Source organism: Odocoileus virginianus, chromosome 16 (genome assembly GCF_023699985.2).
Source record: "Odocoileus virginianus isolate 20LAN1187 ecotype Illinois chromosome 16, Ovbor_1.2, whole genome shotgun sequence".
Classification (NCBI taxonomy): domain Eukaryota; kingdom Metazoa; phylum Chordata; class Mammalia; order Artiodactyla; family Cervidae; genus Odocoileus; species Odocoileus virginianus.
Window position 1 is genome coordinate 36,539,736 of NC_069689.1, and position 22,350 is coordinate 36,562,085.

Below are 22,350 nucleotides of genomic sequence, written 5' to 3' on the forward strand. Positions count from 1 at the left end.
CATATTTTCTAAACAAAGTCATAACAAAGCTAATTGATAAAATGGGTGATCAATCTAGGAAATTTTATATGGGAAAAATCAGGGAAACTGTAATAATACTGATTCTTCAAACCCCATTAAAAGAGGTCAGTGTGTTTATAATTAAAGTACTCTATATTATATAGTCATACTACAGGAGACAATATAGTATCCAGAAAAAAATAACTAAAATTGTAATTTAATGTATATTGACATGGCAGAGAACTCTAAAGATATTAAGTATATTTATAGTAATGTAAATTTCCAGTTTCCATATTCATGAAATTTTGACCAGTATCCTGATTTGAAGTGTCTCTTGGTGGTAACAAGTAGAAGCACCTTATTAACCTTTTGAAATTCATTAATGAGATAACATAATTAAGCTGTTTTGATCATTAAATAAATATGTGTTCTCTTGGTGGCTTGAGTAAGAACCCTTATAAAAGGTGAAACATTATATCTCTATTATAGAAATACATTATTTTCTCTGTATACTCTTAATAAGGTAAAAAGTAATGTTTATCATATGCTAAAAAAAATTAAAAAGACAACGGGTTTGTGGATGAATACCATTTCTGCCTCTTTCAAGCTATATGGTTTTGCTTTTGTGACTTAACCTGCTCTGAAATTCTGTCTACTTATCTGTAAAATGAGAATAATGAGATTTTATGCATTAGAGTAGTGTGGGGATTAAAGAATATACTAAGTGTAAAACGCTCAGAGTATTGCCTGATTTTAATTTTGTCTTCCTTTTGTGAAATGAAGGGCAGAATGGCAAATATATCTGACTCCAAAGATTTTGGATTATACAGTGCAATCATAGAAATGCTTGATGTGCTGCAGTCCACGGGGTGGCGAAGAGTCAGACATGACTTAGACTGAACAAAATCAATATAGCATTTTAAAAATAGCCATGGTTGGGGGGAACCATTTGATTTCTAATTTAAATTTTGTTCTCCTCTTACTTGACCTTTGACAAGTTAACTGTGTGGATCACAAAAAACTGTGGAAAATTCTTAAAGAGATGGGAATACCACACTACCTTACTGCCTCCTGAGAAATCTGCATGCAGCTGAACAAGTAACAGTTAGAAACAGACATGGTACAATGAACCAGTTCCAAATTGGGAATGGAGTACATCAAGGCTGTATGTTGTCACCCTGCTTATTTTGCTTATATGCAGAGTACATCATGTGAAATGCTGGGCTGGATGAAGCACAAGCTGGAATCAAGATTGCCAGGAGAAATATCAATATCCTCAGATATGAGCAACTGAACTAAAGTGAACTGACTGAAAACATCCCAGGAGTCTGTGAAATGGTAAGATGATTTCTAAAGCTTCTTTCACTGCTAACATAGGAAAATGGGTTTTAGCTGTCAAAATATTCTAGAACTGTTGCTGACTTAAGTAATTTGTATCAAGTGACTTAACATACCTGTCTAAGCCCTGGGTTCTTCATTTGTGAAATGTGACCAGTAATATCTTCTATCCATAGGTTTGAGAATTCAAATGGATAATGTGTATGGAACATTTAAAATGGCTCATGAAACTTAACTGTTTTAAAATACTCATTAGGCAAATTCTCTGGCCAAGGGAACGGCAACCCACTCCAGTATTCTTGCCTGGAGAATTCCATGGACAGAGGAGTCTGGCGGGCTCTATGGGATCACAAAGAGTTGGACGTGACTGAGCAACTAACACACACATGATAATGACAATATATTGATTCCATTAGCCATGACTTTTGCCTTCATTGTTTCTGTCTTCAAAAGAAGATAAATAAACACAGAAGTGTTCATTCTTTCAGATAGCCCAAGTGTAAATGAAGCTAGAGAGTTATCTTCAGGAGAGTAGATGGGACAATTATAAAGTGTAGTACTGAAAGTGAAAAGTGAAAGTGCAGTCGCTCAGTTGTGTTCAACTCTTTGTGACCCCAGGGACTGTAGCCTATGAGGCTCCCCCATCCATGGAATTTTCCAGGCAAGAATACTGGAGTGGGTTGCCATTTTCTCCTCCAGGGCATCTTCCTGACACAGGGATTGAACCCGGGTCTCCTGCATTGCAAACAGATACCTTTACTGTCTGAGCCACCAGGGAAACTAAGTGTAGTATTAATGGGCCTCAAGTCCTGGTTTCTTTGGATGGTAATGGTAATGTTGATCAAATGTATTTAACTTGATAGCTGCTTTTAATTTCTTATTTATAATGACTGTATTTTTAGAATTACATACTTTCATCAAATTCATTTTAAAAAGACATGAGGAAAGAGTAGTAATAGCAACCATTCTTTATGAAGCTGCATAGTTAGGGAGATAGCTGCATTCCCTCACCCTGACACCAAGATTAGTAACTCAGATGACTCTGTTGAACGTATGCTACAGTGTTCATGTCTCTATTTGTAGACAATAATAAAATTAGCTGAAATAATGCAGAAAATTCACCTATTCCCATGAAATGCATAACAATTTCACTCTAAATTTTCTAGAAATTAAATCATGTCTTTTTATTCTAATGACATTATTATCACAAGTCTATAGCTACATAATAACCACACAGCTTTAAGACACGTTTGTCACTTTCATTCATCATTCACAGCATGCCTGAAATATACAAATAGCAATAAGTTAGTTAAGAGATTTATCATGGTTCTAGAGACACACTGAATATATTCTGATGTACATACATACGTCATTGTTGTTATTCAGTCACTAAGTTATGTCTGACTCTTTGTGAGCCCATGGACTGCAGCATGCAGTCTTCCCTGTCCTTCACTATCTCCTGGAGTTTGCTTTGACTATACAGACTTTTGTTGGCCAAGTGATATCTCTGCTTTTTAATATCCTGTCTAGGTTTGGCCTAAATTTTCTTCCAAGAAGCAACCACCTTTTAATTTCATGGCTGCAGTCACCATCTACAGTGATTCTAGAACCCAAGAAAATAAAACCTACCCCTGTTTCCACTTTTTTCCCCTTCTATTTGTGATGAAGTGCTACACTGAAAACCATGACCCTAGTTTTGTGAATATTGAGTTTTAAGCCAGCTTTTTCACTCTCCTCTTCACCTTCATCAAGGGGCTCTTTAGTTCCTCTTCACTTTCTGCCATAAGATTGGTATCAAGTGCATATCTGAGGTTATTGATATTTCTTCCAGAAATCTTGATTCCAGCTTGAGATTCATACAGCCTGGCATTTCACATGATGTACTATTCTGCATACTTGGACTTCCCTGGTGGTTCACAGGGTAAAGAATCTACCTGCAATGTGGGAGACCTGGGTTCAATCCATAGGTTAGGAAGATTACCTGGAGGCGAGCATGGCAATCCACTCTAGTATTCTTGCCTGGAGAATCCCCATGGGTAGAGGAACCTGGTGGGCTATAGTCCATGGGGTCACGAAGGGTTGGACACAACTGAGTGACTAATCACATCACATCATCACTCTGCATATAAGTTCAATAAGCAGATTGACAGTGTATAGCCTTGATGTACTCATATCCCAATTTTGAAACAGTCAATTATTGCATGTCCAGTTCTAACTGTTGCTTTTTGGCCTGCATACAGGTGTCTCAAGAGGCAGGTAAGGTGGTCTGGTATTCCCATCTCTTTAACAATTTTCCACAGTTTGTTGTGATCCACAAAGTCAAGGCTTTTGGGCAGTCACTAAAGCAGATTTTTTTTTTTAAGTCCCTTTCTTTTTCCTTGATCCAAAGGATGTTGGCAATTTGACCCCTTGTTCCCTAGCCTTTTCTAAAGCCAGCTTGTATATCTGGAAGTTCTAGGTTCACATACTGCTGAAGCATAGCTGGAAAGATTTTGATTATTACCTTGCTAACACGTGAGATGAGTGTAATTGTGCAGTAGCTTGAACATTCTTTGGTATTGCCTTCCTTTGGGATTGGAATGAAAATTGACCTATTCCAGTCCTATGACCAATGCTGAGTTTTCCAAATTTGCTGGCATATTGAGTGCAGCACTTTAATAGCATCATCTTTTAGGATTTGAAATAGCTTAGCTGGAATTCCATCACCTCCATTAGCTTTGTTTGTAGTAATGCTTCCTAAGGCACACTTGACTTCACACTCCAGGATGTCTGGCTCTAGGTGAGTGATCACACCATCATGGTTTTGCTTTTGTTAAGTCCATACAAATTCTGTCCTTTATTACACTCATCTTTGAATGAAATGTTCTCTTGGTATCTCCAGTTTTCTTGAAGAGATCTCTAGTCTTCCCATTCTATTGTTTCCCTCGATTTCTTTGCACTGTTCATTTAAGAAGGCCTTCTTATTGTTCTTTGCTGTTTTCTGGAACTCTGTATTCAGTTGGGTATATCTTTCCCTTTCTCTCTTGCTATTTCACTTCTCGTCTTTCCTCAGTTATTTGTAAAACCTCTTCAGACAAACATCTGCCTCCTCAGACAACCACGCTGCCTTCTTGCATTACTCTCTGTTGGGGTTGGTTTTGGTCATCACCTACTCTTGTTCAGTGGCTCAGTCATGTCCAACTCTTTGCGACCCCATGCACTGCAGTATGCCAGGCTTCCCTATCCTTCACAATCTACTAGAGTTTGCTCAAACTCATGTTCATTGAGTCAATGATACCATCCAACCATCTCATCCTCTGTCATCCCCTTCTCCTCCTGCCTTCAATCTTTCCCAGCATCAGGGCCTTTTCCAATAAGTCAGCTCTTGGCATCAGGTGGCCAAAGTATTGGAATTTCAGCTTCAGCATCAGTCCTTTCAATGAATATTCAGGACTGATTTCCTTTAGGAAATTGACTGGTTTCATCTTCTTGCTGTCCAGGGGACTCTCTAGAGTCTTCTCCAGTAATTCAGTTCAAAGACATCAATTCTTTGGTGCTCAGCCTTTTTTATTGTCCAGCTCTCACATCTGTACGTGACTACTGGAAAAACCATACCTTTGACTAGACCAACCTTTGTAGACCAAGTAATGTCTCTGCTTTTTAATATGCCATCTCTGTTGGTCATAGCTTTTCTTCCAAGGAGCAGGTGTCCTTTAATTTCATGGCTGCCGTCACCATCCACAGTGATTTTGGAGCCTAAGAAATAAAGTCTGTCACTGATTCCATTGCTCCCCATCTATTTGCCATGAACCGATGGGACCAGATGCCACGATCTTTGTTTTTTGAATGTCGAGTTTTAAGCCAGCGTTTTCACTCTCCTCTTTCATCTACATCAAGAGGCTCTTTAGTTCCTGTTCGCTTTCCACCATAAGGGTCATGTCATCTCCTGTACAGTGTTATGAACCTCCATCCATAGTTCTTCAGGCAACATACATATATGTCTTGCTTTCCTCCCCTCATATCTACTATTATTTTATCCAACAAAATCTGTTCATCTTACAAAGGAGAATTTTATGAGATATTCACCATTCTTTCTAAAAACAAAAATAATCAAATTTTAGAAGTTTGAGTCCAAGGCACTGTAAGCTTTCATTTGGTTATATATTAGATGAGCATCACCTTTATTATGATTCCTATTTATTTTGTGCATCCTTCAGTGTAACTTCTGGGAATCAGGCTTTTTTATTTTCTATCCTCACTTTTCAAATTAATATAAGGTTAATAAAGATGTTCACAAAATCCCAATTCTAATTATTTAGTTATCAGTACCACTGATTTCCTTAGAGGCTACCAAGCTATTTCCTTTATTTTTTCATTAAATATCATTATAGTGTTTTTAAACTCTAAATTGTATTTTGAACAATTTCTAGCACTTCATTTATTCTTTCAAAAGGTTTGGAACTTACATGTAGAGTTTAATGATCTTATTTTAAATTAGTCTGAATATTTTAGTTAGAAGCATACCATATGAATCTAAGAAATTTAACTAATTATAATATTAACTAATTATAGGGCATACAAATTAAAATAATTTTCTCTCCATGTAAAATTTTCAATTTGAATACCAAGTGTACAATGCATTTTATGTCAAAATATTAAACATCTTCATAAAAATATTATTCTTAGATTCATATGCTATGCTTCTAACTAAAATATTCAGACTAGTTTAAAATAAAATCATTAATCTTTACATGTAACTTCCAAATGACTAAGCAACTAAGCACAGCATAGCACCTCTAAGAAGAATATGTTTAGTACATACTTACTGATTATTTACTGATATTGATTAAATTGGATAATCCAAGCTAAAACATTCATGGTAAAGTCTTCTAATATATCTTTGTAATTATTCATATACACATACATTTGTCTGCCTGATGATCTCATCCCATTTTCATTAGGTTGTTGATACCTGGTAAATTTCTTTCTTTGACATCTACTTAGGTATAAATTTAGCCACTTCAGCTTCATGATGAGGGTTTGCATACTTTTGCCAACAAATAGGGTGTCTCTTAGTCATCTCATTAACACGGGTAGAAGACCATTAACAAAAGCTCATAAATTTCACTTCGGGGCTACTCAGGTTTCACAGCTGCCATGCTAGTCCATATTCTACTTTCAAGGAGTTCCTAAATTTGAGTTGCTATTGTCTGGACTACTTTTATGGCTTCCACATTCTTCTCCCATGCTCCACAGAGGTGAAATAGTTTTCAGTTCTTATCACTCTTCAGAGGGTTTTACCACCCTTTAGCATCCTATTCATATGTCTGCCTCACCAGTTCATTTCTCTAATGGGCTAAAATTTTATAATTTGTAGATTATAGAAGATGTTCCTGTTATTAGTGAAAGAATAATTTTTGTGTGTATGAGTTTTTACTGGAAGCAAAGACATAAACAAAAACATTCTTTCAAAATAAAATTATACTATTATGTAGCAAATTTGAATCAAGCATGTTTGCTCAGTAATTTCCATTTCTCATATATTAAAAGGCTGAAGATACTAACAGTAAAACTTGTTTCTAAGAATTCACTCATCAGCACCTTCAATCTATTTGTTAATAATAGTAACAACATTTCTGAAGTGCTCACTATTTATGACATTCTGTGCATGTTACATTAACTATGATATCTCATTTTATACCATTGAAAAAATTCCTATTATTATCCTTGCTTGATATATGAGACACTTAGAATTATCAAACATCTTGCCTATTCAGTCATTAAGTGGCAGAGCTGGAATTTTAATCTGAAGATCTCCAGATTCTAAATACAAAATAGATACTGAGAAGCATACAGAGGTAGAATTTGGAAAAGGAAGTTTTTGAATCAGGATGAAATAGTGTGAAATAAAGAGATACTTATATAGTTACTTGAGCACCATACCTCTCTAGCAGTGCAATATCTGAGCATTTAATTTCATGTCCGTTTTTCACAGATGCCCTAAGCAGTGGCATAAAAATACAATATGTATTCTCATGGATAAAGGAAAAGAGTTGTAAGAAAGCTTACTCTTTATCTTATTTAATGTTATGGGTATTTGGCCTATAATCCTTTGTTTTTGATTCATTAATAGAACTACTCAAGTTGTTTAACTACAAAACATGGCCAAATAAGGGTTTTTTGGAGTTTTTTTAAGTCTATTTTCATTTTTTGTCTGCTACCTAAGATAAGATACATATTGATATTTTTTACTCATGACCCACTTCTCCTCTAAACCTGTAAAAAAATGTACAATAAAGCCTTCTGGAAATAATAGTTCACCTTTCATAGACAATGCATCATTCTGCTCCACTGCAGTTCATTTTAAAAGTGCTTATTGCAACCCGCTACATTTATTTATTTGAGATAGAATTGACCAGTAACGTTGTATACATTTAAGGTTTACAACATGTTGATTTAATTCATTTATATATGGCACCACAGCATTAGCTAAGACCTCTATCCTCTTACATCATTGTATTTTGTGTGATTAGAACAATTTAGACCGAGTCTCGTTGCAACTTTGACATTTATAATACAGTATTGTTCAATATGATGACTATGCAGTACATTAGCTCTCCAGGCTTGTTTATCTACTAGTTGCAAATTTGTAACCTTAATGAACATCTTCCCAATTCCCTCAGCCCAAGTCCCTACCAAACACTATTCTACTCTCTGATTTATGAACTCAACTTTTTTGATTCCACATATAAGTGATATCATACAGTATTTGTCTTTCTCAGTCTTAATTATCCCACTTAGCATTATGCCCTCAAGGTCCATCCATGTTGTCACAAGTGGCAAGATCCCCTTCTTTCTCATAACTGAATTAATATCCCATTGTATATACAAAGAAACTCTTCTTTATCCACTCATCCATTGATGTACCCTTAGTTTGTTTCCATATCTTGGCTATTGTGAATAACAGTACAATGAACATGGGATATATATATCTTTTCAGATTAGTGGTTTTGTTTTCTTTTGAGTAAATACCCAGAAGCGGACTGCTGGTAGTTCATATGGTAGTTCTGTTTTAAAAGAATTCAAGGAAGCTACATATTTTTCAGTGCTGACTGAAACAATTTACTTTCTCACCAACAGTATGCAGGAACTCCCTTTTCCCCACAATCTTGACAGCAATTGTTATTTCTTGCCTTTTTGATAACAGCCATCCTAATATGTGGGAGGTGATATCTCATTGTGGCTTTGATTTTTATTTCTCTAATGATTGGTGATGTTTACCATATTTTCATGTACCTGCAGGCCATTCATATGCCTTTTCCGGAAAAATGTCTATTTAGTTCTTTTGCCATTTTTAAAATCAGATTATTTTTGTTTTTGTTATTGAGCTGTGTGAAATTTTGTTGTATATTTCATTTGTTAACCTTTTATACATGGTTTGCAACAATTATCTCCCATTCTGTTGGTTGCCTTTCATTTTGTTGACTATTTCATATGCTGTGCAGAAGACTTTCACTTTGAGATAGTATAGCTTATTTTCTATTTTTGTTTCTTCTGTTTTTCCTGTTATATCTAAAAGAATCATTGCTAAGACCAGTGACAAAAATTTTGCCCCTATACTTTCTTCAAGGAGTTTTAGGGTGTCAAGTCTTAGGTTTAAAACTTTGAGTTAATTTTTGTGAGTTATGTGAGTTATTAGAGATTCAATTTTATTTTTCTGCATGTACGTGTCTAGTATTCCAAACAATCTTTGTTGGACTATCCTGTTCCCACTGAGTGTTCTTGGCTACCTTGTCAATTATTCAATTCAGTTCAGTTGCTCAGTCGTGTCTGATTCTTTGCGACCCCATGAACCGCAGTGCACCAGGCCTCCCTGTCCATCACCAACTCCCGGAGTTTACCCAAACTCATGTCCATTGAGTTGGTGATGCCATCTAACCATCTCATCCTCTGTCATCCCCTTCTTCTCCTGTCTTCAATCCTTCCCAACATTAGAATCTTTTCAAATGAGTCAGCTCTCTGCATCAGGTGACCAAAGTACTGAAGTGTCAGCTTCAACATCAGTCCTTCCAATGAACACTCATGACAGATCTCCTTTAGGATGGACTGGTTGGATCTGCCTAAAGTTCAAGGGACTCTCAAGAGTCTTCTCCAACACCACAGTTCAAAAGCATCAATTCTTCGGCACTCAGCTTTCTTTATAGTCCAACTCTCACATCCATACATGTCTACTGGAAAAAATATAGCCTTGACTAGACGGACCTTTGTTGACAAAGTAACGTCTCTGCTTTTTAATACGCTGTCTAGGTTGGTCATAACTTTTCTCCCAAGGAGTAAGCATGTTTTAATGTCATGGCTGCAATCACCATCTGCAGTGATTTTGGAGCCCCCCAAAATAAAGTCAGCCACTGTTTCCCCATCTATTTGCCATGTTAATTATTAGTGGACTATAAATGTGGAGTTTTATTTTTGGGCCCTTTATTCTGTTCCATTTTACTTTACTGTTATTTATGTCATATAACTAACCTTAAAAATGTCTCATATATAATATTTAACTTTCTTTCCCCCTTCCCTTCTTTTCTCCATTCATCTTTTCCTTTCTGTGCATACTATATGTTGTTAATGTTATCCAGTTTACTATCTTGGCTAGTTTAGGTGATCTTACTAGAGAGAGAGGTGCTTTTTTGCTTAGTTTTTTTTCCCTTGTATCCTCTCCAACATCTTCCTTCTCTCAATTTTTGTTCATATTGTTAAAAACAGGAAAAAAAATACTGCTTTCTCTTTGTAAAGTGACCATTCTTTTGTCAACAACAGAGTATAACAAATTTAGTTGCCAACCATGTTTTATTTTGTTCATATCACTGAAAAATATGCTCTATTTAAAATTTTTTTTAATCCCCAAAATATTGAATTTATATTTGTTGAGTTATTCTTAAAGATGAATGTCACAGAATGTAGTTTGCTATAATTTTGTAAAATTTTGGTGAACCATACTTATGCATGACCTTCAATAATATGGTAATTTATTTAAATGTGCTTTACTAATTAAGAATATTTAAAATAGGAGTACACATAAATTACTCTTACCAATTATCTATATAAGAAATTATTGAGATGATCATTAACATAATCAACAATCATTACTGAAATAAGATAATAAGCATCTTCAAAATACCGGCTGCCTGAATTTTTGGAGTGTTCTTCTTTGGGGATTTAAAGTCATTCTCTAAACATTTCCCTTTAGAATATTTATGGACCATAATGTCTATACCATAACACAAACCAAATAACCTACTAATGTCACTATGTAAAATAATAAACATGTCAGGAAGGAGGATATACATTTTCTATGTCAAGTATGAGTTTTACCCTCATGCTTGGACAACAGAAATTGAAAAAGTATCAGGGGGTCTAAGTCCCGTAATCTCCTTCATGAAATCCTAGTAATTAAAGGCAGGTTATTGAGAGTTTTTTTCTTGCAGATCTTCAGGGACCCGAAGTTTATGACCTACATCATTAGCCACTTAGCTTTTTTCTATTCATCAGTGACTTGAGGTTCTTTTCTAAATATTTAAGAGATTCTCTCCCTCTCAATGCATTGTGTTCCACTACTCAGTGACTATCATTACTATTAACAGAACAAGCAATCTTTCATGTATTTCAAAGCAGTGATTATATTGCCAACTAACCTTACCTAGTCTGAGCTAACCAATGTATCATTAATTTTCCTATCTTATGCTGTTACATAAGCCATTTACCCATTTTTTAAAGCTTTAATGAACATTAATAACTCAATAGTATATAATGGATGAACAGGGCAGAAAACAGGTATTATTGTAGACATTTGAAACAACACAACTCCAGTGATAGAAGGCAGTAATACACAACTCTAGTGATAGAAGCAATAATTGCTGCTTCCACGATTATTGGAAAGGAGCAGAAGTCATGGGCTATCACTGAGGAAAACAACCTAATACTGCAAACAAGAGCTCAAAAAAATTCCAAAACTTGAAATCGTACAAGCATCTTTTCCAACCACGGTGCTCTGAGACTAGAAATCAACTAGAAAAAAAGCCTACAGAAAACTTAAAAAACCCAAGGAGGCTAAGCAATATAATACTAAACAACCAATGGATCACTGAAGAAATCAAAGAAGGAATCAAAATATACCTGGGGATAAATGAAACTGAAAACACAACCATCCTAAATCTATGGAACTTGGCCAAAGAAGTTCTGAGAGGGAAGTTTATAGCGACAACAGTTTACCCCAGGAAACAAAAACATTCTCAAATAAACAACCTAGCCTTAGGAGTCTACAGGAGCAGAGAAGGAACAAGCAAAGCCTAAATTTAGTAGGAGGAAAGAACTAAAAGTCAGAGCAGAAATAAATGAAACAGAGACTAAAAAGCAAAAGAAAAGGTTAATGAAACTAAGAGTTGATTCTTTGAGAAGGTAAACAAAATTGAAATGCCTTTAGCTAAAATCATCAAGAAAAAAAGAGAGGATGATAATTAGTAAAACCAGAAATGAAAAAGAAGTTACAACTGACACTATAGAAAAACAAATTATTCTGAGAGTACTACTAAAAACTATCTGCCAATCAAAGGAACAATGTAGGAGACATTTAAAAATTACTACAAATGTGCAATCTCCCAAAACTGAACTGGAAGAAATAGAAAATATGAGCAGACCAAATACAGTAATAAAATTGAATCAGTAATAAAAGAATTCCCAACAAACAAGTCCAGTACCAAGTGGTTTTACAGGTGAATTCTACCAAATATTAAGAGAAGAGCTGGCCTATTCTTCTCATATTCTTCCAAAAAATTGCAGAGGAAGAAAATTTCCAAACTCACTGTATGAGGCCGCTGTCTCATACAAAATTAACAGACCAGACAATTCACAAAGAAAATTACAGGGTAGTATCACTGATGAACATAGATTCAAAAATCTTAAGAAAATATTAGCAAACAGAATCTAACAATACATTAAAAGGATCGTGCATCAGGATCAAGTGGGATTTATTACAAAGATGTAAGAATTTTTCAATATCTGAAAATCAATCAGTGTAACATACCACTTTAACAAATTGAAAAATAAAATCCATATGATCATGTTAATAGATGCAGAAAATGCTTTTAACGAAAATTCAACTTCCAGTTATGATAAAAATTTTCAAAAAGTGGGCATTGAGGGGACATGGATTAATATAATAAAGGCCATATATGACAATTCCATAGTTAACCTGATGCTGCTGCTACTGCTAAGTCACTTATGTTGTATCCAACTCTTTGTGACTATATGGACAGTAGCCTGCCAGGCTCTTCTGTCCATGGGATTCTTCAGGCAAAGATACTGGAGCACACTGTCATGCCCTCCTCCAAGGGATCTACCCAACCCAGGGATCAAACCCACATCTCTTAAGTCTCCTGCACTGGCAAGCTCTTTCTTTAGCACTAGCACCACCTGGGAAGTCCAGTTAATATGACACCCTGTGGTGAAAAGCTGAAAACTTTTCCTCTAAGTTCAGGAATAAGACAGGGATGCTTGCTCTTGACAATTTCTTTCAACATAGTATTGGAAGTCCTAGCCACAGCAGAGAAGAAAAGGAAATAAAAGGAATCCAAATTGGAAAGGAAGGTAAAACGGTCACTGTTTGCAGATGACATGATACTGTACATAGAAAAAATCCTAAAGATGCCACCAGAAAACTCTAGAGCTTGTCAATGAATTTGGTAAAGTTGTAGGATACAAAATCAATACACAGAAATCTGTTACATTTCTATAATCTAATAAGATATACAAAGAACAGAAAGAGAAATTAAAGAAACCAGTTTCATTCCTTTGCATATGTCCAGGTTTTTCAACACAGTTTATGGAAAGACTGTCCTTTCCCCAGCCTATATTCTTGACTATGTCATAAATTAATTTAATGTTAATTAACATAAATAAATCTATTTATTTATTTATGGACTGTTCTCCTCTACTGATCTCCTTGTCTTATTCAATGCCAGTACCATATTATTTTGATTACTATAATTTTGTAATATTGTGTGTAATTAGGAAGTGTGATGACTCCAGATTTGTTCTTTCTCAAGATTGGTTTGGCTACTTGGTGTCTTTAGGTTCCATACAAATTTAGAAGTGATAGTTCTTTTTCTGTGAAAAATGACTTTGGAATTTTGATAGGGATTACATTGAATCTATATATTGCTTCAATAATATGGAAATTTAACAATGTTAATATTTCCAAGTCAACAAGCACAGAATATATTTCCATTTTTTCTCCAATTTTTAAATTAATGACATACTTTTCAACAGTCTTTGCCATTGTAGTGAAATTTACTCCTAGATATTTTATTCTTATTGGTGCAAATATAAATGTGATTGACTTTCCAGGTGGCTCAGTGGTAAAGAATCCTCCTGCCAAGCAGGAGACGCAGATTCGATCTGTGGGTCAGGAAGATGCCCTGCAAAAGGAAAAGGCTACCCACTCCAGTATTCTTGCCTGGGAAATTTCATGGAGAGAGGAGCCTGGCGGGCTACAGTCCATGGGGTCACAGAGAGGTGGATATGACTTAGTGACTAAACCACTTCCACTATCACCATAAATGTGATTGTATTCTTAATTTCCCTGATAGTTTCTCATCAGTGTAAAAAATGTAACAGATATTTGTATGTGGATTTTGTATCCTGAAATTTTACTGAATTTGATTATTCTAAAATTATTTTGGTGGTACTTTTAGAGTTTACTATATATGATACTATCAACTACAAATAGTGACAGTTTCTCTTTTTCCTTTTCAATTTGGATAAGTTTTTTTTTTCTGGCCTATTTGCTCTGGCTAGGACTTTCCATGCTATGGTGAATAGAAATGGTGAGATGAGAATCCTTGTCCTGTTCTTAATCTTAAAGAAAAAGCTTTCAGATTTTTGCTATTATGTTAGCTTTGGTCTTTTCATATAGGGCCTTTATTATGTTGAGTTATGTTCCCTACATATCCAATTTGTTCAGAGCTTTTATAAATGGATAATTTTGTCAGGTGCTTTTTCTACATCTATTTTGATGGTTATATGATTTTTAATCCTTCATTTTATAATATGGTAAAGCAGACTGATTGATTTGCAAATAATGAACCATTCTTATACCCCTGGAATAAATCTTTCTTGATTATTATGTATGTGTGCTAAGTTGCTTCAGTCATTACTTGATTCTCTGAGATGCTACAGACTGTATCCTCTGCCCATGGGATTCTCCAGGCAAGAATATGGAGTGTATTGCCATGACCTCCTCCAGGGAATCTTCCTGACTCAGGGATTTAATTCATGTTTCTTATGTCACCTGCATTAGCAGGTGGGTTCTTTACCACTAGCACCACCTGGGAAGCCCCTGGTTATTGTGTATGATCCTTTTAATATATTTTGATATATAGATTTTTATATATTGTTGAATTTGGTTTGTCTATATTTTGTTGATTTTTGCATGTTTGTTCATCAGGGATATTGCTCTGTAATTTCCTTTTTTTGTGGCAATCTTGTATATTATTGGTACTCCACGTTCAAGGTCAGGAGGGGCGACTTAGGAGATACCCCTCGTCCAAGGTAAGGAGCAGCCGCTGTGCTTTGCTGGAGCAGCTGTAAAGAGATACCCCACGTCCAAGGTAAGAGAAACCCAAGGAAGACGGTAGGTGTTGCGAGAGGGCATCAGAGGGCAGACACACTAAAACCATAATCACAGAAAACCAGCCAATCTGATCACAGGGCCACAGTCTTGTCTAACTCAGTGAAACTAAGTCATGCCGTGTGGGGCCACCCAAGACGGATGGGTCACAGTGGGGAGGTCTGACAGAATGTGGTCCACTGGAGAAGGGAATGGTAAACCCACTTCAGAATTCTTGCCTTGAGAACCCCATGAACAGTATGAAAAGGCAAAATGATAGGACACTGAAAGAGGAAGTCCCCAGGTCGGTAGGTGCCCAATATGCTACTGGAGATCAGTGGAGGAACAACTCCAGAAAGAATGAAGGGATGGAGCCAAAGCAAAAACAATACCCAGTTGTGGATGTGACTGGTAATAGAGCAAATTCCGATGCTGTAAAGTGCAATATTGCATAGGAACCTGGAATGTTAGGTCCATGAATCGAGGCAAATTGGAAGTGGTCAAATAGGAGATGGCAAGAGTGAATGTCGACATTCTAGGAATCAGTGAACTAAAATGGACTGGATTGGGTGAATTTAACTCAGATGGCCATTATATCTACTACTGTGGGCAGGAATCCCTTAGAAGAAATGGAGTAGCCATCATAGTCAACAAAAGAAAAATGACAGAATGATCTCTGTTCATTTCCAAGGCAAACCATTCAATATCACATAATCCAAGCCTATGCCCCAACCAGTAATGCTGAAGAAGCTGAAGTTCAACGGTTCTATGAAGACCACAAGACCTTTTAGAACTAACACCCAAAAATGAAGTCCTTTTCATTATAGGGGACTGGAATGCAAAAGAAGGAAGTCAAGAAACACCTGGAGTAACAGGCAAATTTGGCCTTAGAGTACAGAATGAAGCAAGGCAAAGGCTAATAGAGTTCTGCCAAGAGAACACACTGGTCATAGCAAACACCCTCTTCCAACAAAACAAGAGAAGACTCTACACATGGACATCACCAGATGGTCAACACTGATCTCAGATTGATTATATTCTTTGCAGCCAAATCTCTATACAGTCAGCAAAAACAAGACTGGGAGCTGACTGTGGCTCAGATCATGAACTCCTTATTGCCAAATTCACACTTAAATTGAAGAGAGTAGGGAAAACCACTAGACCATTCAGGTATGACCTAAATCAAATCCCTTATGACTATACAGTGGAAGTGAGAAATAGATTTAAGGGACTAGATCTGATAGACAGAGTGCCTGAGGAACTATGGACAGAGGTTCATGAAATTGTACAAGAGACAGGGATCAAGATCATCCCCATGGAAAAGAAATGCAAAAAGGCAAAATGGTTGTCTGAGGACAAATACTGTGAGGGGAGAAGTGAAAAGCAAAGGAGAAAAGGAAATATATTCCCATTTGAATGCAGAGTTCCAAAGAATAGCCAGGAGAGGTAAGAAAGCCTTCCTTGGTGATTAATGCATAGAAATAGAGGAAAAAAACAGAATCGGAAAGACTAGAGATCTCTTCAAGAAAATTAGAGATACCAAGGGAACACTTCATGCAAAGATGGGTTCGATAAAGGGCAGAAATGGTATAGACCTAAAAGAAGAAGAAGTTATTAAGAAGAGGTGTCAAGAGTACACAGAAGAACTGTACAAAAAAGATGTTCACGACCCAGATAATCACAATGGTGTGATCACTCACCTAGAGCCAGACATCCTGGAATGGGAAGTCAAGTGGGCCTTAGAAAGCATCACTACAACACATGAAAAGATGCTCAACATCACTCATTATCAGAGAAATGCAAATCAAAACCACAATGAGGTACCATTACACACCAGTCAGGATGGCTGCTATCCGAAAATCTACAAGCAATAAATGCTGGAGAGGGTGTGGAGAAAAGGGAACCCTCTTATACTGTTGGTGGGAATGCAAACTAGTACAGCCGCTATGGAGAACAGTGTGGAGATTCCTTAAAAACCTGGAAATAGAACTGCCATATGACCCAGTAATACCACTCGTGGGCATACACACCGAGGACTAGATTGGAAATAGACATGTGCACCCCAATGTTCATCGCAGCACTGTTTATAATAGCCAGGACATGGAAGCAACCTAGATGCCCATCAGCAGATGAATGGATAAGGAAGCTATGATACATATACACCATGGAATATTACTCAGCCATTAAAAAGAATTCATTTGAATCTGTTCTAATGAGATAGATGAAACTGGAGCCCATTATACAGAGTGAAGTAAGCCAGAAAGATAAAGACCAATACAGTATACTAATGCATATATATGGAATTTTAAAAGATGGTAACAATAACCCAATATGCAAAACAGAAAAAGAGACACAGATGTACTGAACAGACTTTTGGACTCTGTGGGAGAAGACGAAGGTGGGATGTTCTGAGAGAATAGCATTGAAACAAGTATACTATCAAGGGTGAAACAGATCACCAGCCCAGACTGAATGCATGAGACAAGTGCTCAGTGGTGCACTGGGAAGACCCAGAGGGATGGGATGGGGAGGGAGGTGGGAGGGGGGATCGGGATGGGGTACACATGTAAATCCATGGCTGATTCATGTCAATGTATGGCAAAAACCACTACAATAATGTAAAGTAATTAGCCTCCAACTAATAAAAATAAATGAAAAAAAAAAAAAGCATCACTATGAAAAAAGCTAGTGGAGGTGATGGAATTCCAAGTGAGCTATTTCAAATCCTGAAAGATGATGCTGTGAAAGTGCTGCACTCAATATGCCAGCAAATTTGGAAAACTCAGCAGTGGCCACAGGACTGGAAAAGGTCAGTTTTCATTCCAATCCCTAAGAAAGACAATCCCAAAGAATGGTCAATTACTACACAATTGCACTCATCTCACACTCTAGTAAAGTAAACCTCAAAATTCTCCAAGCCAGGCTCAGCAATACGTGTACCATGAAATTCCAGATGTTCAAGCTGGTTTTAGAAAAGGCAGAGGAACCAGAGATCAAATTGCCAACATCTGCTGGATCATACAAAAAGCAAGAGAGTCCCAGAAAAACAGATATTTCTGCTTTATTGACTATGCCAGAGCTTTCGACTGTGTGGATCACAATAAATTGTGGAAATTCTTCAAGAGGTGGGCATACCAGACCACCTGACCTGCCTCTTGAGAAACCTATATGCAGGTCAGGAAGCAACAGTTAGAAATGGATATGGAAAAACAGACTGGTTCCAAATAGGAAAAGGAGTACATCAAGGCTGTACATTGTCACCATGCTTATTTAACTTATATGCAGAGTACATCATGAGTAACACTGGGCTGGAAGAAGCAGAAGCTGGAATCAAGATTGTCAGGAGAAATATCAATAACCTCAGATATGCAGACGACACCAACCTTATGGCAGAAAGTGAAGAGGAACTAAAAAGCCTCTTGATGAAAATGAAAGAGGAGAGTGAAAAAGTTGGCTTAAAGCTCAACATTCAGAAAACTAAGATCATGGCATCTGGTCTCATCACTTCATGGGAAATAGATGGAAAACAGTGAAAACAGTGTCAGACTTTATTTTGGGGGGCTTCAAAATCACTACAAATGGTTATTGCAGCTATGAAATTAGAAGATGCTTCCTCCTTGGAAAGAAAGTTATTCCCAACCTAGATAGCATATTAAAAAGCAGAGATAATTACTTTGCCAACAAAGGTTTGTCTAGTCAAGGCTATGGTTTTTCCAGTGGTCATGTATGGATGTGAGACTTGAACTGTGAAGAAAGCTGAGCACCGATATATTGATGCTTTTAAACTATGGTGTTGGAGAAAATTCATGAGAGTCCCTTGGACTGCAAGGAGATCCAACCAGTCCATCCTAAAGGAGATCAGTCCTGGGTGTTCACTGATAGGACTGATGGTGAAGCTGAAACTCCAATACTTTGGCCACCTGATGCAAAGAGTTGACTCATTGGAAAAGACCCTGATGCTGGGAGGGATTGGGGGCAGGAGGAGAGGGGGATGACAGAGGATGAGGTGGCTGGATGCCATCACCAACTCGATGGACATGAGTTTGAGTAAACTCTGGGAGCTGGTGATGGACAGGGAGGCCTGGCGTTCTGCGATTCATGGGGTCTCAAAGAGTTGGACACGACTGAGCAACTGAACTGAACTGAGCACTATGCAGCCACTTGTATGAACATTAGAGTAACCTGCTTATTGACTTAATAAATTTAGCAAACATAAAAATAATGTGGTAAATGTCATGTTAGAAATAGTATTTTAAGGAAATGAGTTTGGTTGAGAGGTGTGAAATTAATTTTATGTGAGTAAGATAGCCAGCCAAAGATGGAGAAGCTCTATTCAGTCAGCAAAAACAAGACCAGGAGCTGACTGTGATTCAGATCATGAACTCCTTATTGCCAAATTCAGACTTAAAATGAAGAAAGTAGGGAAAACCACTAGACCATTCAGGCATGATATAAATAAAATCTCATTATTATACAGTGGAAGTGACAAATAGATTCAAGGAGTCAGAACTGATAGACAGGGTGCCTGAAGAACTATGGACAGAGGTTTGTGACATTGTACCAGAGACAGGGATGAAGACCATCCCCAAGAAAAGAAATGCAAAAAAGTAAAATGGCTATCTGAGGAGGCCTTACAAATAGCTGTGAAAAGAAGAGAAGCAAAACATAAAGGAGAAAAGGAAAGATATTCCCATTTGAATGCAGAGTTCCAAAGAATAGCAAGGAGAGATAAGAAAGCTTTCCTCAGTGATCAGTGCAAAGAAATAGAGGAAAACAATAGAATGGAAAAGACTAGAGATCTCTTCAAGAAAATTAGAAACCTAAGGAATATTTCATGCAAAAATGGGCACAATAAAGGACAGAAATGGTATGGACCTATGAGAAGCAGAAGATATTAAGAAGAGATGGCAAGAATACACAGACGAACTATGCAAAAGGTCTTCATGACCCAGATAACCACGATGGTGTGATCACTCACCTAGAGCCAGACATCCTGGAATGCAAAGTCAAGTGAGCCTTTGGAAGCATCACTATGAACAAAGCTAGTGGAGGTGATGGAATTCCAGTTGAACTATTTCAAATCCTTACAGATGATGGTGTTAAAGTGCTGCACTCAATATATATGCCAGCAAATTTTGAAAATGCAGCAGTGGTTACAGGACTGGGAAAGGTCAGTTTTTCATTCCAATCCCAAAGAAGGGCAATGCCAAAGAAAGTTCAAACTACTGCACAATTGCACTCATCCCACACGCTGGCAAAATAATGCTGAAAATTCTCCAAGCCAGGCTTCAACAGTACATGAATAGTGCACTTCTAGATGTTCAACCTGGATTTAGAAAAGTCAGAGGGACCAGTGATCAAATTGCCAACATCTGTTGGGTCATAGAAAAAGCAAAGAGAGTTCCAAAACACATCTAATTCTGCCTTATTGATTATGCCAAAGTCTTTGACTGTGTAGATCACAACAAACTTTGGAAAATTCTTCAAGAGATGAGAACACCAGACCACCTAACCTGCCTCCTGAGAAATCTGTATGCAGGTCAACAAGCAACAGTTAGAACAGGACATGGAACAACAGACTGGTTCCAAATCAGGAAAGGAGTACATCAAGGCTGTATGTTGTCACCCTGCTTATTTAACTTATATGCAGAGTACATCATGAGAAATGCCAGGCTGGATGAAGCACAAGCTGGAATCAAGATTGCTGGGAGAAGTATCAATAACCTCAGATATGCAGATGACACCACACTTACGGCAGAAAGCTAAGAAGAACTAAAGAGCCTCTTGATGAAAGTGAAAGAGGAGAGTGAAAAAGTTGACTCAAACTCAATATTCAGAAAACTAAGACCATGGCATCTGGTCCCATCACTTCATGGAAAATAGAGGGGGAAACATTGGAAGTAGTGAATAGTAAAGATGCTTACTCTTTGGAAGAAGAGTTATGACCAACCTAGACAGCATAGTAAAGAGCAGGGAGATTACTTTGCCAACAAAAGTTCATCTAGTCAAAGCTATGGCTTTTCCAGTAGTCATGTATGGATGTAAGAGTTGGACTATAAGGAAAGCTGAGCACTGAACAACTGATGCTTTTGAACTGTGGTGTTGGAGAAGACTCTTGAGAGTCCCTTGGACAGCAAGGAGATCCAACCAGTCCATCTTAAAGGAAATCAGTCATGAATATTCATTGCAAGTGCTGATGCTGAAACTGAAACTCCAATACTTTGCCCACCTGATGTGAAGAACTGACTCATCAGAAAAGGCCCTGATGCTTCAATCTGAAAGATTAAAGGCAGGAGGAGAAGGGGACAACAGAAGATGAGATGGTTGGATGGCATCACTGACTCAATGGACATGAGTTTGAATAAACTCCAGGAGTTAATGATGAACAGGGAAGCCTGACATGCTGTAGGCCATGGGGTCCAAAGAGTCTTACATGACTGAGTGACTGAACTGAATGAACTGAATAAGTTAAATGGAAAGAAAACTATGACAAACCTAGACAGCATATTAAAAGGCAGAGCCATCACTTTGCTGATAAAGGTCTGTACATTCAAAGCTATGGTTTTTCCAGTAGTCATATGCTAGTTGGACCGTAAAGAAGCCTGAGGTCTGAAGAATTGATACCTTCGAACTGTGGTGCTGGAGAAGATTCTTGAGAGTCCGTTAGACAACAAGGAGCTCAAACCAGTCAATCCTACAGGAAATCAATCCTGAATATTCATTGGAAGGACTGATGCTGAAGCTGAAGCTCCAATACTTTGGCCATGTGATGTGAAGAGCCAACCCATTGAAAACTACCTTGATGCTGGGAAAGATTGAAGGGAGGTGGAGAAGGGAGCAACAAAGGATGAGATGGTTGAATGGCATCACTAACTTAATGGACATGAGTTTGAACAAACTCCAGGAGACACTGAAGGACAAGGAAGCCTGGCTTCCTGCATCCATGGGGTCTCAAAGAACAGACACAACTTAGTGACTGCACAATACAGTACAGTGTTAAATTAAGCACCTGACTGAGAGCCCCTGAATTAAAACAGTTTGAATGTAGAAGAGGAAAAAGAGAAGCATTCTGGGAAATAACACAGACCTGGGTTGTAGAATACTTGCTTATATTCCACTGAATAAACCTGGACAAATCATACATCCTTTCCATGCTCAGGTATTTCAGTAGAAAATCAGAGCTGCATTAGACTGTTGGTTTTACAGTTGAGTTCTCAGAGTTCTGAGAGAAATGTGATTCTAGATTAGAGTAAGAACAACTGCCTTGTTATGTATGTGGGTGGGGTGAAGTTGGTATGAGAGAGTAACTGAGGTTTCCATTCCCACTTTGGCCAAGACAAGTTATCTTTTACTCATTTTATATACTATGTATA

At 37.3% G+C, this 22,350-nt stretch overlaps 1 long non-coding RNA gene across 4 annotated transcripts in view; it reads left to right on the top strand.

Moving 5' to 3' along the window:
- Positions 1-22,350, top strand: part of LOC139038728 (uncharacterized) — a 526,586-nt gene that overhangs the window by 497,962 nt on the left and 6,274 nt on the right. For all 4 annotated transcript variants that reach the window (XR_011491844.1, XR_011491846.1, XR_011491843.1 and 1 more), the window contains one exon: positions 1,202-1,338. This is a non-coding gene — a long non-coding RNA (uncharacterized lncRNA). The remainder of the gene's footprint in view (positions 1-1,201; positions 1,339-22,350) is intronic.